Genomic DNA, 13,851 nt, shown 5'->3' on the forward strand with positions numbered 1-13,851 from the left:
ACCGGTGGTAGTTACATAGTGGATGTAAGTGACCTTGTGATGAATGTTAAATTGCTACAATTAAAACATAGCAAATCCTGGAGAATGTGGAAATAAAAATATATAAAAAATATAGTGACTGTGTGTACGGTGCCCCTAAAAAGGGGGGTGGGGTGCTGAAAACCTGAAAAGTTCAAAAAAATGTTCCAAACAAATTCCAATGTGATTCCAAAAAAATAGTGTAAATCCAAAACAATTCTGTGGTGTGTCTGAAATGTATCCTAAATGGTTTACAGAGGTCCTGTTAATGTCCAAAAAATAAAGTCCAAAAAATTAAAGTCAAAGTAGAAGTCAATTTTCTCTGTACTTATCCAGTGTGGTATATCATTCAGTGCACACAAAAATATATAATAAAATACAAAAATCCAACAGAAAAATGGCAAAAAATAGCAAAAATAGCAAAAAATAAAAATAAAAATAATAACAGAAAAAAACCTGCGAAGAGAAGATGAGACACAATGTGTGAAACCTTTTCAGAAATATCCTCCTAATGAAATAGAGCTTACCAGGTCTACGCGTTTCGGCCTCTCTTAGGCCTTTATCAAGACACATATGAGTCTTGATAAAGGCCTAAGAGAGGCCGAAACGCGTAGACCTGGTAAGCTCTATTTCATTAGGAGGATATTTCTGAAAAGGTTTCACACATTGTGTCTCATCTTCTCTTCGCAGGTTTTTTTCTGTTATTATTTTTATTTTTATTTTTTGCTATTTTTGCTATTTTTTGCCATTTTTCTGTTGGATTTTTGTATTTTATTATATATTTTTGTGTGCACTGAATGATATACCACACCGGATAAGTACAGAGAAAATTGACTTCTACTTTGACTTTAATTTTTTGGACTTTATTTTTTGGACATTAACAGGACCTCTGTAAACCATTTAGGATACATTTCAGACACACCACAGAATTGTTTTGGATTTACACTATTTTTTTGGAATCACATTGGAATTTGTTTGGAACATTTTTTTGAACTTTTCAGGTTTTCAGCACCCCACCCCCCTTTTTAGGGGCACCGTACACACAGTCACTATATTTTTTATATATTTTTATTTCCACATTCTCCAGGATTTGCTATGTTTTAATTGTAGCAATTTAACATTCATCACAAGGTCACTTACATCCACTATGTAACTACCACCGGTTTAATTTAGTCCCTCAGTAATTTTTAGGGACCAATTGTACCGCATTGGGACACACTTAACAGTCTGTTCCTCACATCTATAATAGATTGGTTTTAGATTGTTTTTAGATTGTTTTAGGATCAATTTTTTAGACCATTTTAGCGTGGATCCATGCAGTTTTATATGTATATGTATATGTATATTTTGTGTTTATATGTAATAAATCCTCATTTTTAACCTTAGCCTCAGTATTGTTGGCGCCTGAGTACACCTTTCACATTTCTGTCAGCTATAAGGGAATCAGTCTCAAATATAAGGTACAAGTAAGGAAAAAAGGCAGAGGCAAGGTCCAGTAAGCAGAAAAGGTTCGTAACGTGAAGGTCAGGAACATGATCAAAAATGGCAGTACTACTTAGTTGAATAATTAAGCACAAAGTGACATTCTCAAGGACCTTTTTATTAATTTCTATGGGTGTTTTGGCCCCAAGGAAGCTACAGTATCATTTGCAATGTTGAGAGCATAAAAAGCACTATTCTTTTTTTTTTTTTTTAACCAACAATGGGTACAATTATACAGTTTCATACAGTGCAGTGCGCAAATGAATATAAAATAGACACAATCATATATGACAATAGTATATAGTCTATGTTGATACAGTACCTTTTATGCTTTTAGATAGCTTTCATCTGTAGATAGTGATGTCGCGAACCTAAAATTTTGCGTTCGCGAGCGGCGGACGCGAACTTCCACAACTGTTCGCGAACGGGTGAACCGCCATAGACTTCAATAAGCAGGCAAATTTTAAAACCCACAGGGACTCTTTCTGGCACAATAGTGATGGAAAAGTTGTTTCAAGGGTACTAACACCTGGACTGTGGCATGCCGGAGGGGGATCCATGGCAAAACTCCCATGGAAAATTACATAGTTGATGCAGAGTCTGATTTTAATCCATAAAGGGCATAAATCACCTAACATTGCTAACATTGTTTGGAACAACGTGCTTTAAAACATCAGTTATGATGTTGTATCGATCAGGTAGTGTAAGGGTTACGCCCGCTTCACAGTGACAGACCAAACTCCCCGTTTAAAGGGACAGTCTACACCAGAATTTTTATTGTTTTAAAAGATGGATAATCCCATTATTATTAGTGTGAAGGAAACTGACTGCTATTATTTAACACAGTCAAAAAAGTGTTTTTTTTTTTTTTTTTTAAATCTACACTACTGTTACACCAGATATGAGTTGCACTGGGGTGACACTGTGCCCTGGCAGGCAGGCACTGAAACGCACACGTGTGAAGGAAACTGACTGCTATTATTTAACACAGTCAAAAAAGTGTTGTTTTTTTTAAATCTACACTACTGTTACACCACATATGAGTTGCACTGGGGTGACACTGTGCCCTGGCAGGCAGGCAGGCAGGCAGGCACTGAAACGCACACGTGTGAAGGAAACTGACTGCTATTATTTAACACAGTCAAAAAAGTGTTTTTTTTTTTTTTAAATCTACACTACTGTTACACCATATATGAGTTGCACTGGGGTGACACTGTGCCCTGGCAGGCAGGCACTTAAACGCACACATGTGAAGGAAACTGACTGCTATTATTTAACACTGTCAAAAAAGTGTTGTTTTTTTAAAAAAAAATTAAATCTACACTACTGTTACACCAGATATGAGTTGCACTGGGGTGACACTGTGCCCTGGCAGGCAGGCACTTAAACGCACACGTGTGAAGGAAACTGACTGCTATTATTTAACACAGTCAAAAAAGTGTTGCTTTTTTTTTTTTTTTTTTAAATAGATTTTTATTGAGGTTTTCAACACGTACAATTATATACTCATGTACATCAAATTACCTTTTTGACAATTTTAACAAAGCAAAATTACCTGAACAATAAATAGTGTGGAACAACATAGATATTATAGTACAAAGAGAAGTTATAACCTCTTTTTATAGCGAGGATAGATAGAATAGTTTCCCTCCATAGTATGTTAGGCCACTTATGGACCTTGAACATTTTCAATCCTGTAGAGGAGGGATTCTCTCTTGTGGTTAGTTAGCGTAGTGAGATGTGTAGGTATGTTGCGTTAAATTCAAACACCACTACTTGGGATTGTAAAAAAAAGTGAACAATATAAACTGAAATTAGATATGTGAATATATTGTGTTAGATATCCAAGCAGTTCTGTTGAGCTAGGTATAGTAAACTAGGGTTACGTTACATTGTACTGCAGGGGTTATTAGTAAAGAAATTAGAGTGCAGCATAGGAAAGACAAGCCGCGTAGTTAGCTCTCCTAGAATAGGAGCTTTATTATGGAGGGGGGAGGGGAGGGAGGAGGAGGTGATGAGGTAATTATGCTAAGGAAGGCATGTAACTTAGGAACTAAAAGGCTCATTATGATTTGGGGGGAGGTAGTTAAGTAGATATAATAAGTAACAAATACTGGGTGAGCAGGCTTCAGTGTTACAGGGCAGCATAGCCATATATATCGTCCCATAACCATATTGATTAACAAAGGGAAAAATAAAAGTGAACTGGATACATTAGTAGGATAGCAGCGTATCTGGTGTAATAGAGCCTAGTTCTATATCTACAAGACCAACATAGCGCATGAAGTACAATCAAGGTGCAATATTCAATAGGATAATGAATGATAGCAGCCAAGCAGGACCAGCCTGCACTAGCAGTTGTTAAAGGAAACTATAGGTCCTCTTATAGTAATAGTCGTCATATCATGTTAAGGATTTTGCAAAATATGTCTCACACCAAGAACTCAGAGCAGCCAGCAATGCAAAGTGGGCACAGGGTCCGTATAGATATGTAGGAGAGCGCTGAATTAGATACCTAGCAGAAACCCAATCTATATGAGCACGTGTTACTGAGTTGAACATTATGTGTGTTAGGGAGCTGCCTCGGCCGCAGGCAGCGCCTATGTTATAGATGGAAAAGTACCATCAGCCATAGTAGTGAAAAATGGGATTGGCTTCCTCGGTTTGCCACATATTGAAAATAGGCGGACCCTTAAAATATCAAATATTACGGAAACTATGTATGCAAACCTACAACAAGATGTTTTACTTTAACTGGATTGTGCCCAAAACTAGTAGGGGTTGTGAAAAAATATGAGGAATCCTAAGCACTAATATCAATGGGTTTTACGGATTACTGCTAACATCTAGAAATAAAATAGAGTTAGAAAATTACAGCAGCATCATAGCTTCATCAAAAGAAATATAACTGTGGTAGTACCGAAATGTAATAAACTAGTCATTGCCCATCTCACTATATTACAATCTTAAACCTACTATGCAAAGGTTCAACAACCTGTGCAACTGGATAGAAAAACTCCTGAGGGCAGTGGCTCTCACTGTATACTTAATACTAGACTTATAATATATATATAAAAAAAGAAAAAATTAAATTAAATGCCCAAGGAATAGCCAGCATGGGGAAATTAGGTGTCGCACTTGTATAATACTCAGTAAATGGTGTGAGCACTAAATGAGATTACTGTACCTCTATATGTTAGAAACATTGTAAGGGAAAATCCTACAATTAGAACACATGTAGAGTGCATTAAATGCTCTTAAGCCTCTCAAGCAAAGGGAACATTTAAAGAAAAATCAGGGCTTTGGTAAACACATATGCCTATGTATCACAATAAAACGAAAGAGTATGAAATTGTAGGACATATATAACATGAGCCTGTCACAGTTATCACCCTTCTTAAGTAACAAGTATATAAACTTGCGTTTGCATTGATAAGATCAAGTTTCAGTCAGTAGGGGTAGATTTCTAGAAGTATTTTGTTGCGCACAATAACCAAACTGGAGAGTAAAACTATATAACACTGAAATATAACAGAAACGTTTCATGCAAACATAGATGCCTATCATATAGCGTGATTAGGATGTTGGGACCTGAGTTCTGTAAAATAAAGTGTCCTCCATGTTCAGTTTATTGGCCTGTGGGCTGTTAGGCAGTACTGGGATTCCACAACTCACCGCCCTGCTCTGAACAGAGTTTAGCCCACATCAAGTCTCCTCTAACCGACACCAACTCTGTATTGCGGTAACGCTAACATCGGGGGCAAAGCAAAGGTAGGGCAGCATGGCTTCTCCTCACTCTCCGCTGGAATCTGGTGCAAAAGGGAAGTCCCCAGCTCTGGATTTTCTACCGTCAAAGCAAGAGCCCCAAGCTGATGGGTTAGGGTATCTGGCATGTTGATCTTGGGTCCCGCCACAAAAACCTTGTTTCCCCTTTCCAATACCAGCATCCAGCAGTGATGGGTGTGAGGCAGCTCCTCTTCTGATTGAGGACATGTCCCCCTCGTGTGTGCCGCAGTTATGAGGTGTCGTACTGCAGAACATAGGATCATTGTAATCGGTGCACTGGGAGAAGTCCTGGCAGTAGTCGAGCATTCCTCCACAGCTTGATCTGTGGTATCCCCCTGCATTATGCACAGAGCTGAACGATAAAAGTGTATATCCTGCGCAGATAACAGAAGGGAAAGGGGATATGAAATACCTCTGGCTCTCCTCAGCGGGTCCCTAGTGTACCCAATATGAAAGTAGAAAATAGATGGGGGTGGAGGTGAGCGCCAAAAAAGGCTGAGGTAGGGAATGGGGACACCTGTTAGACTGATAGAGCGGTGTCCACAATGTAGGTTCTCTTGTTGACGTTGGTGGAATCGATGTACAAATAGTATAATAACTATAAATTAGTTGTAAACTTTAAGAATGTATATCAATGTTTAATCCACACAAAAATGTTAAAATATCTCAGATCTACTTAAAAACATACACAGTCCTAAAAATAGAAATAAAAATAACAATCATATAAAATCATGGATCCATGTTACAATAAAATAAATGCAAAAAATGGGAATGCACAATAAAAACCTTTTTGCAATAATTGATCTTATAGATCAAGTATCCTAATTAGGCCACGTGTCCTAATTGGAGTAGTTTATTTAGAAACAGTCCAGATGGTGGTAAATGTTCTTATGGTTATATTTGTCCAATTAAATCACAATATGGCAAAAAAAAATTAGTGTCTCTGTCCGTGACCAATTCTGAAATAATTCCAAAGCAGTGTGTGTCCTGTGCCTGAAATGGTGAGAAAATGGAAAATCCAAAAATGTGTGATCACTTAATGTGAAAAAAATGTAGAAAAAATGTAGAAAAAATGTAGAAAAAATGTGTAACCTTGCAAAAAATGTGAGAATCCTCCAGTTTATGTGGCAAAAAGTGAGTATTCAAGGTGATTAAAAAAGTGTCCAATGTGATATAGTGATTTCTGTGCAATGAAGTTGTAGCTCAGTATGATCCAATCAAAAACCAAATAACATTGTGCAAAAACCTGTAAAGAAAACAAACAATACTATAATATATACAAACTGTTAAGTGGGTATATCAGTATTATGCTTACTCAAATCAGTCGACGCGTTTCGGCCATGTACTCCTGGCCTTTATCAAGACTAACATTGTGAGTAAGCTGAGAGAATTTATAGGAGCTGTTGCTAATGTTTGGGCGCCAAAAAGCTAGTAGGCCACGCCCCCTTCCGGTTAGGTGCATTGTGGGTATGGGCAAAAGTTTAGTTTTAAAATGTACTCTTAAAAGATCAAAATATTAATTTATGAGTCTTAACTATTATTGTGTTCTTGGGGCCATTTCAATTTGGGCTATTTGCTTTGTCTATGTGCCCTTAGTTGGCATCCTAAGTATGATAAATTTGTATTCCACCTACACTTCCGGTTTCGCTAGTGTTTGTCATGTTTACTTCCGGTTTTTCTAATGTTGGCTCATATCCTGTGGGTTAGTGATGCTATCATACTTCGATAGCTATCTATTTAGGTATTGACCTAACTCCCTTTGTATATCATATGGCGACTACTTTATCTTTTAGCTAAAGCTGCCTTTACTTTCATTCTTTCTCTTTATTACCTCTGTTCGGCACATATTTATACTTCCGGTTAGCGCATATTAGCACTTCCGGTTTCGCTATGTCATAGCACTTCCGGTTTCTGTTGTTTTCCGGTATCGTGATTGTCTAATACTTCCGGTTTCGATAGGTTACACTACCACACAGAGACTAATGTGAGAATAAATCTAAGCTGCCTATTAATAAGTGCTGGATATATGGCGGTATGTTTGGGTACATGAGTGAATATTGTGATGTAACCAAATCCAAGTACCTATGGTATAGTTTGTGTTACCATACTCAGACTCGAGTAAATTAGTAAAACAATTTTAAATTATTTAAAATAATTTAAAATAAAATAATATAAGATAATTAAAATATTAAAATAATCTAAATAATCCAAAATACAGTTCACCAAAAATACAATAAAAATACAATCGGGTTACATGGAATAAGATAAAATAAAATGAAATCAGGATAACACTGATACTAATAGAATGCCATATGGAACTGGCTATACAATGAATACCTCCTAAAATCAGAGTGACAGTAGTACAAATAACTGCTCAAGCTCATATTTCAACAGAATGCCAAATCAAAAATGGTTTCAAATTGCTTAAAATATGTTCAAACTTCTTAAAATACCCCAAACTTTTCTAAAAGCTTTTAGAATATTTTTAAAATACAAAATCCCAGAATTATTATAATCCTCATTGTATTAGTATTTAAAATTAATATTATAATTAAAACTTTAAACATAACATGATTGTAAAACCAGATAGGACCATATAATGTAGACACTAGATGGGGCCAATGTGTGGGATGCTTCAATAATGGGAGAGGACTGGGAAGACAGTGGAGGTCTCTTTTCTATTACGCACATAGGTAAGTAAACCCGTCTTATAGAAGGGAATCCATGCTATCAGTATACCTACACTTGTCAGGTGGAAAAGACCTGATAGGATCTATGTTTCTGGGTGAGGTGGATAGAAGTGAGCTGTGATTTGATGGAGCATAGGTGACTCTATTAATCAATGATTAAACTCTATTTTGTGAGGCTGAATAAGTGCGAGAGGTCTTCCCTATTATTCAGACCCTTTGGGTACAAACTGTTCAGTGAGAAAATCCATTTGGACTCGTGTAAGAGTAATTTTTGTTCGTGGTTACCCCCTCTCCAATTTTTTCTCACTATTTCTATTCCACAGAATTTCATATCTCTGATGTTTCCTCCATGTTTTATTGTAAAGTGTTTGTATAGTGCTGTATCTATTCTTTTTTTCTCTATACATAGTATGTGCTCCCTCATTCTGTCTTTCAATTGTCTGGAAGTTTGTCCTACATATTGTAATTTGCATGGACATTCAATAAGATATATGACATTATGGTCTCCACATCTTATTAGATCGTTGATCATAAATTTTTCCTTCATATGTGCAGATGAGAATGAGGTTGTTTTCCAGCCATTTCTGCACGCTTTACAATTCGGGCACGGGAAAAAACCTTTTATCTTCTTGTTATATTGACCTACCACTGCACCCATTTTCTGTTTAGGAACACTCGGTGCCAGTCTGTTCTTTAAATTGTTTGTTTTCCTGTAAATAAATTTCGGGTGTGGCATTAGTAATTCTCCCAAGACATCATCGTCTTTTAAAAGTGGCCAGTGCTTTCTGTAGATCTTCTCTATGATGTGTTTGTTTTCACAGTATTCTGTGATAAGCGGGACATCTATACTGTCTTCGGATGTCACTGTCCTCTCTCTGGTTTTATATTTTAGGAGGGTTTTTCTATCAATGGCTTTGACTTCTTTGATTTTTTCTTCCAGTAATGTCTCTTTATATCCTCTGTCGATAAATCTTTGTTTTAGTACCTGGGTTTGTTCTTCCCACTTTGTCGGATCCGAGCAGTTCTTTTTAAGCCTCAAGAGTTGTCCCTTGGGGATGTTTTCCTTCCAAGCTTTGTGGTGGCAGCTTTCGTTATGAATGTAATTGTTACAGTCAACCTCCTTGAAGAAGGTCGAAGTAACAAATTGACCATTCTCTATATCTATTTTGAGATCCAGGAAGTGTATAGACTTTCTATTGCATTCATAGGTGAATTTCAGATTTTTTGTATTCATATTCATAACTTCTATGGTGTAATGCAAATCCTCCATAGAACCCTTCCAGATGAGAAAAATGTCATCAATGTATCTTACGTAGAGGACCAGGTCCGCGCTCGCTGGGCATGATTCCCAGAAGATTTGCTCCCACTGGCCCATGTAGAGATTAGCATAGCTTGGCGCGAACCTGGTCCCCATCGCTGTTCCACATTGTTGATGATAAAACTTCTTGTCATGATTAAAATAGTTGTGGGTTAAAATATAATAAATACTGTCTAAAACAAAAGTGCATTGTGCTTCAGGGATACATGAATCTTTAGAGAGAAAGAACTTTACAGCTTCGATGCCTCCTTCATGTGGTATACTCGTATATAGCGAAACTACATCGCAGGTTGCCATAATAAACGATTCTTCCCATTTCAGATTTTCCAGTATTGTCAGAATCTGTGTGGAGTCCTTCAGATAGGATGGAAGATTGGTAACCTGTTTTTGAAGGATCTTGTCTACATATTCTGACATATTACTTGATATCGACCCAATTCCTGAGATAATCGGTCTTCCTGGAGGGTTGACCACCGATTTATGTATCTTGGGAAGTTGGTAAAACACTGGGGTAATGGGGTATTTGACCATAATGTAGTTAAATTCTTTCTGATTAAGTATCCCCAGTGTTTTCGCTTTGGTGGTCAGGTCTTCCAAGTCCTTTGTGAATTTGCCAATTGGGTCACTTAGTAACCTCTTGTATGTTTTGGAGTCACTCAGAATTCTATTGCACTCTTCCTCATATTTGTACTTATCCATCACAACGATAGCTCCACCTTTATCGGCAGGTTTAATGGTTAGTTGATGGTCTTTCTCAAGCTTTTTGATAGTGCTCATCTGGGATCTGGATAGGTTGAAACGTACTTTTTTGAGTCTATTCTCACTTAGTTTCCTGATGTCATTACAGACATTCGTTTCAAAAGTTTCAATAGCAGTCCCTTTACTTCCTACCGGATAAAAGGTGGATTTCGGTCTTAGACCTGTGTGTAAGAATTGGTCATTTTCAACTGAAGCTGTGTAATTGCGTTCAATTGGAGACTTGAGGAAGTAACGTTTCAGTGTTAACTTCCTCACGAATTCTTTCGTACTAGTGAACGCCTGAAATTTGTTCAGGCAATTTGTTGGTGCGAAACTTAAGCCATGAGATAAAATTGCTTCTTCTTGTCTGGTTAGTTCTCTCGAACTTAGATTATATATACCCTTAGTCACCTTCTTTGTGACTGGAGGGTCAGTATGCGAAGTGTGAGGGATCACTTTGTGTGTGCTCGTTTCTTCCGTTGATTTTATTATTTTTAGTTTCTTTAGTGATGTACCGCTTCTCTTTCCTCTGCGGGTCTTCTTTTTAGTTGTGTGGTAGTTTCCTGGTCTTCCGAATCTGTGTTTTTCCTTTTTCTCTGTATTTTTTCTTTTACTCTTGGAGGTAGGGGATTTTCCCCTAAAAAAGCTGGCTCTGAGGTAGAGGCTGGCATGTTTCCTACTTTTGTAGTATATGTCACTGTGTCGTATCCTTCTTGTGATTTTGAGCCTTTGTTTTTTTCTTCTTGTGGTTTTGGGCCATGCATCCTAGACATCCTTCTTTCTTTGTCTTGGTGATGGTCTCTCTGATCTGCAATGTCATGGTATCCTCCTTTTCTATTCCTGCTGTGATCTGTACTTCTGTTCCGGTGGTTGTAACCGAAATTTCCTCTCGGTTCTCTCTGGTCAAAATCTCTTCTCCTGTGGTCAAACACATCATCTCTATCTTCCGGGTAAAAGTTTCTCCTATCCTCTTCATACCTTGATTGGAATCTGGGTTTATCAGATTCTCTTTCTTCATATTGATAGCGATTCACATGGTATGGTATGTGTTGATTTCCTCTATAGTGATCTGGACGGTAATAGGAATTTGAATAATAATTTCGTTTATTTTCATATGGATAATATCCATTATCCCTCCTCTTTTGGTGATACTGGTTATGGCCATAGGTGTTCTGATAGTGGCTACGCCTTTCATATTGCCAGGCGGGTCTGTCCCAATTATCACAGTTTCTTTCTTGAAATTGTACATTGTATGAATCTTTTCTTGTCTTATGTCGGTATGGTTCTTGGTAATTCATATTCGATTTATTATGCTTATACGGTTGTTTTTTGCCGTATTTTACTACGTTCCATCCATTTCCTATGTCGTTGTCCACATTATTTCTCGCTTGGTGTGATGTGTTCTCCTTCGATTTTGTAATCTGAGATGGTGTGTCTGACTGGGCTTCAGTGGGATCTGTTCTCTTAGTACCCTCCAATTCTCTATTTAGCTTTTTCATCTTCTTTGCAATTATGTCTTCCCTCACTTTAGTGACTTTATTGAACATCGTATTCTTTCTTTCAGTAATCTCTTTTCCTTCTGCCTCTGTAACCTCAATGTTGTTTAGCATTGTTTCATCATCTTTAATATCTAGGTCTAAGTTCATTAAAAGAGAGCTTCTATATTCTATGATAAGCTTAATTAGATTCCTAGATGCCTCCAAAAGAATATTTGTCCATTTCTCTATATATAATGGATCTGATATTGGGAAAGCACAATCTTTGTGTATCCTCAGACCTCGGGGAATGAGGTCTAATTCTAAACATTTTTTCAAAAACGAGATTTCTGCTTTATATCTTACTTCAGTGACTAAAGATTTCTCTAAGTCTCTGAATATTGAAAGCATGTCTATTCGATCTGGGTCTGTGTCTGGTGAACTATCCGTATCAGTGCGGATATCTAAACTTATTTCTCTTCTTAATATGTGTAAATCTTCCATGTTCGGATAGGATGGGCTAGAAAGGATAGAATCTGTTCTGCTGCTGGGTATACTACTAGCTTTTTGGCGCCCAAACATTAGCAACAGCTCCTATAAATTCTCTCAGCTTACTCACAATGTTAGTCTTGATAAAGGCCAGGAGTACATGGCCGAAACGCGTCGACTGATTTGAGTAAGCATAATACTGATATACCCACTTAACAGTTTGTATATATTATAGTATTGTTTGTTTTCTTTACAGGTTTTTGCACAATGTTATTTGGTTTTTGATTGGATCATACTGAGCTACAACTTCATTGCACAGAAATCACTATATCACATTGGACACTTTTTTAATCACCTTGAATACTCACTTTTTGCCACATAAACTGGAGGATTCTCACATTTTTTGCAAGGTTACACATTTTTTCTACATTTTTTCTACATTTTTTCTACATTTTTTTCACATTAAGTGATCACACATTTTTGGATTTTCCATTTTCTCACCATTTCAGGCACAGGACACACACTGCTTTGGAATTATTTCAGAATTGGTCACGGACAGAGACACTAATTTTTTTTTTGCCATATTGTGATTTAATTGGACAAATATAACCATAAGAACATTTACCACCATCTGGACTGTTTCTAAATAAACTACTCCAATTAGGACACGTGGCCTAATTAGGATACTTGGTCTATAAGATCAATTATTGCAAAAAGGTTTTTATTGTGCATTCCCATTTTTTGCATTTATTTTATTGTAACATGGATCCATGATTTTATATGATTGTTATTTTTATTTCTATTTTTAGGACTGTGTATGTTTTTAAGTAGATCTGAGATATTTTAACATTTTTGTGTGGATTAAACATTGATATACATTCTTAAAGTTTACAACTAATTTATAGTTATTATACTATTTGTACATCGATTCCACCAACGTCAACAAGAGAACCTACATTGTGGACACCGCTCTATCAGTCTAACAGGTGTCCCCATTCCCTACCTCAGCCTTTTTTGGCGCTCACCTCCACCCCCATCTATTTTATGCACAGAGCTGCCTCTTTCATAGGCTCTACCTCAGCCGTGCTTAGAGTAACAGTAGTGCATGCAGCTTGTTCCGTGGGGTTTGCGGCTTCTGCTTGCCGGGGCGGTAGCTCAGATGAGTGTTCAAGCAGGTTGAGACAGGTATCTAAAAAACTGATTTTCTCCATAATGGCCTCCGGAGACTCCATGGTGCAGCAGGGGAACAGTCAAATAAACCAGGGGATACGATAATAGGATGCAGTTGGTCGTGTTCTTCCTCTCTAGCCTTGTACAGGCCGCAAGATGGCTACTCCAAGTAGCGTTCCCCAGTCACAAACACACCAGGGTTGTTAATTCTCCTCACTCACACCCGGCTCACCATGAAATTTAATGCAAATGTCCTCTAGAGTGTCTAATCTACAAAAATGTTCACTCTTTTTGAGCTAGATCAGTCGCTAATTTTACATTTAATCATGGTATATCAGGAGCTTCTAGAGTATGCGACTGATCAGCTTCAGAGTTGGCTCCTTCTCCCTCAGTGTTGTTTTTTTTTCAATCTACACTACTGTTACACCACATATGAGTTGCACTGGGGTGACACTGTGCCCTGGCAGGCAGGCAGGCACTTAAATGCACACGTGTGAAGGAAACTGACTGCTATTATTTAACACAGTCAAAAAAGTGTTGTTTTTTTTAAATCTACACTACTGTTACACCAGATATGAGTGGTGGCACTGGGCAAGTGGGCACAGTATACACTGTGAGGCTGACACACACTCTGGCAGGCAGGCAACTGCAATTAGATTACACAGGAAAAAAAAGCAGCCCTAAA

Source organism: Bombina bombina, chromosome 8 (genome assembly GCF_027579735.1).
Source record: "Bombina bombina isolate aBomBom1 chromosome 8, aBomBom1.pri, whole genome shotgun sequence".
NCBI classification, from domain to species: domain Eukaryota; kingdom Metazoa; phylum Chordata; class Amphibia; order Anura; family Bombinatoridae; genus Bombina; species Bombina bombina.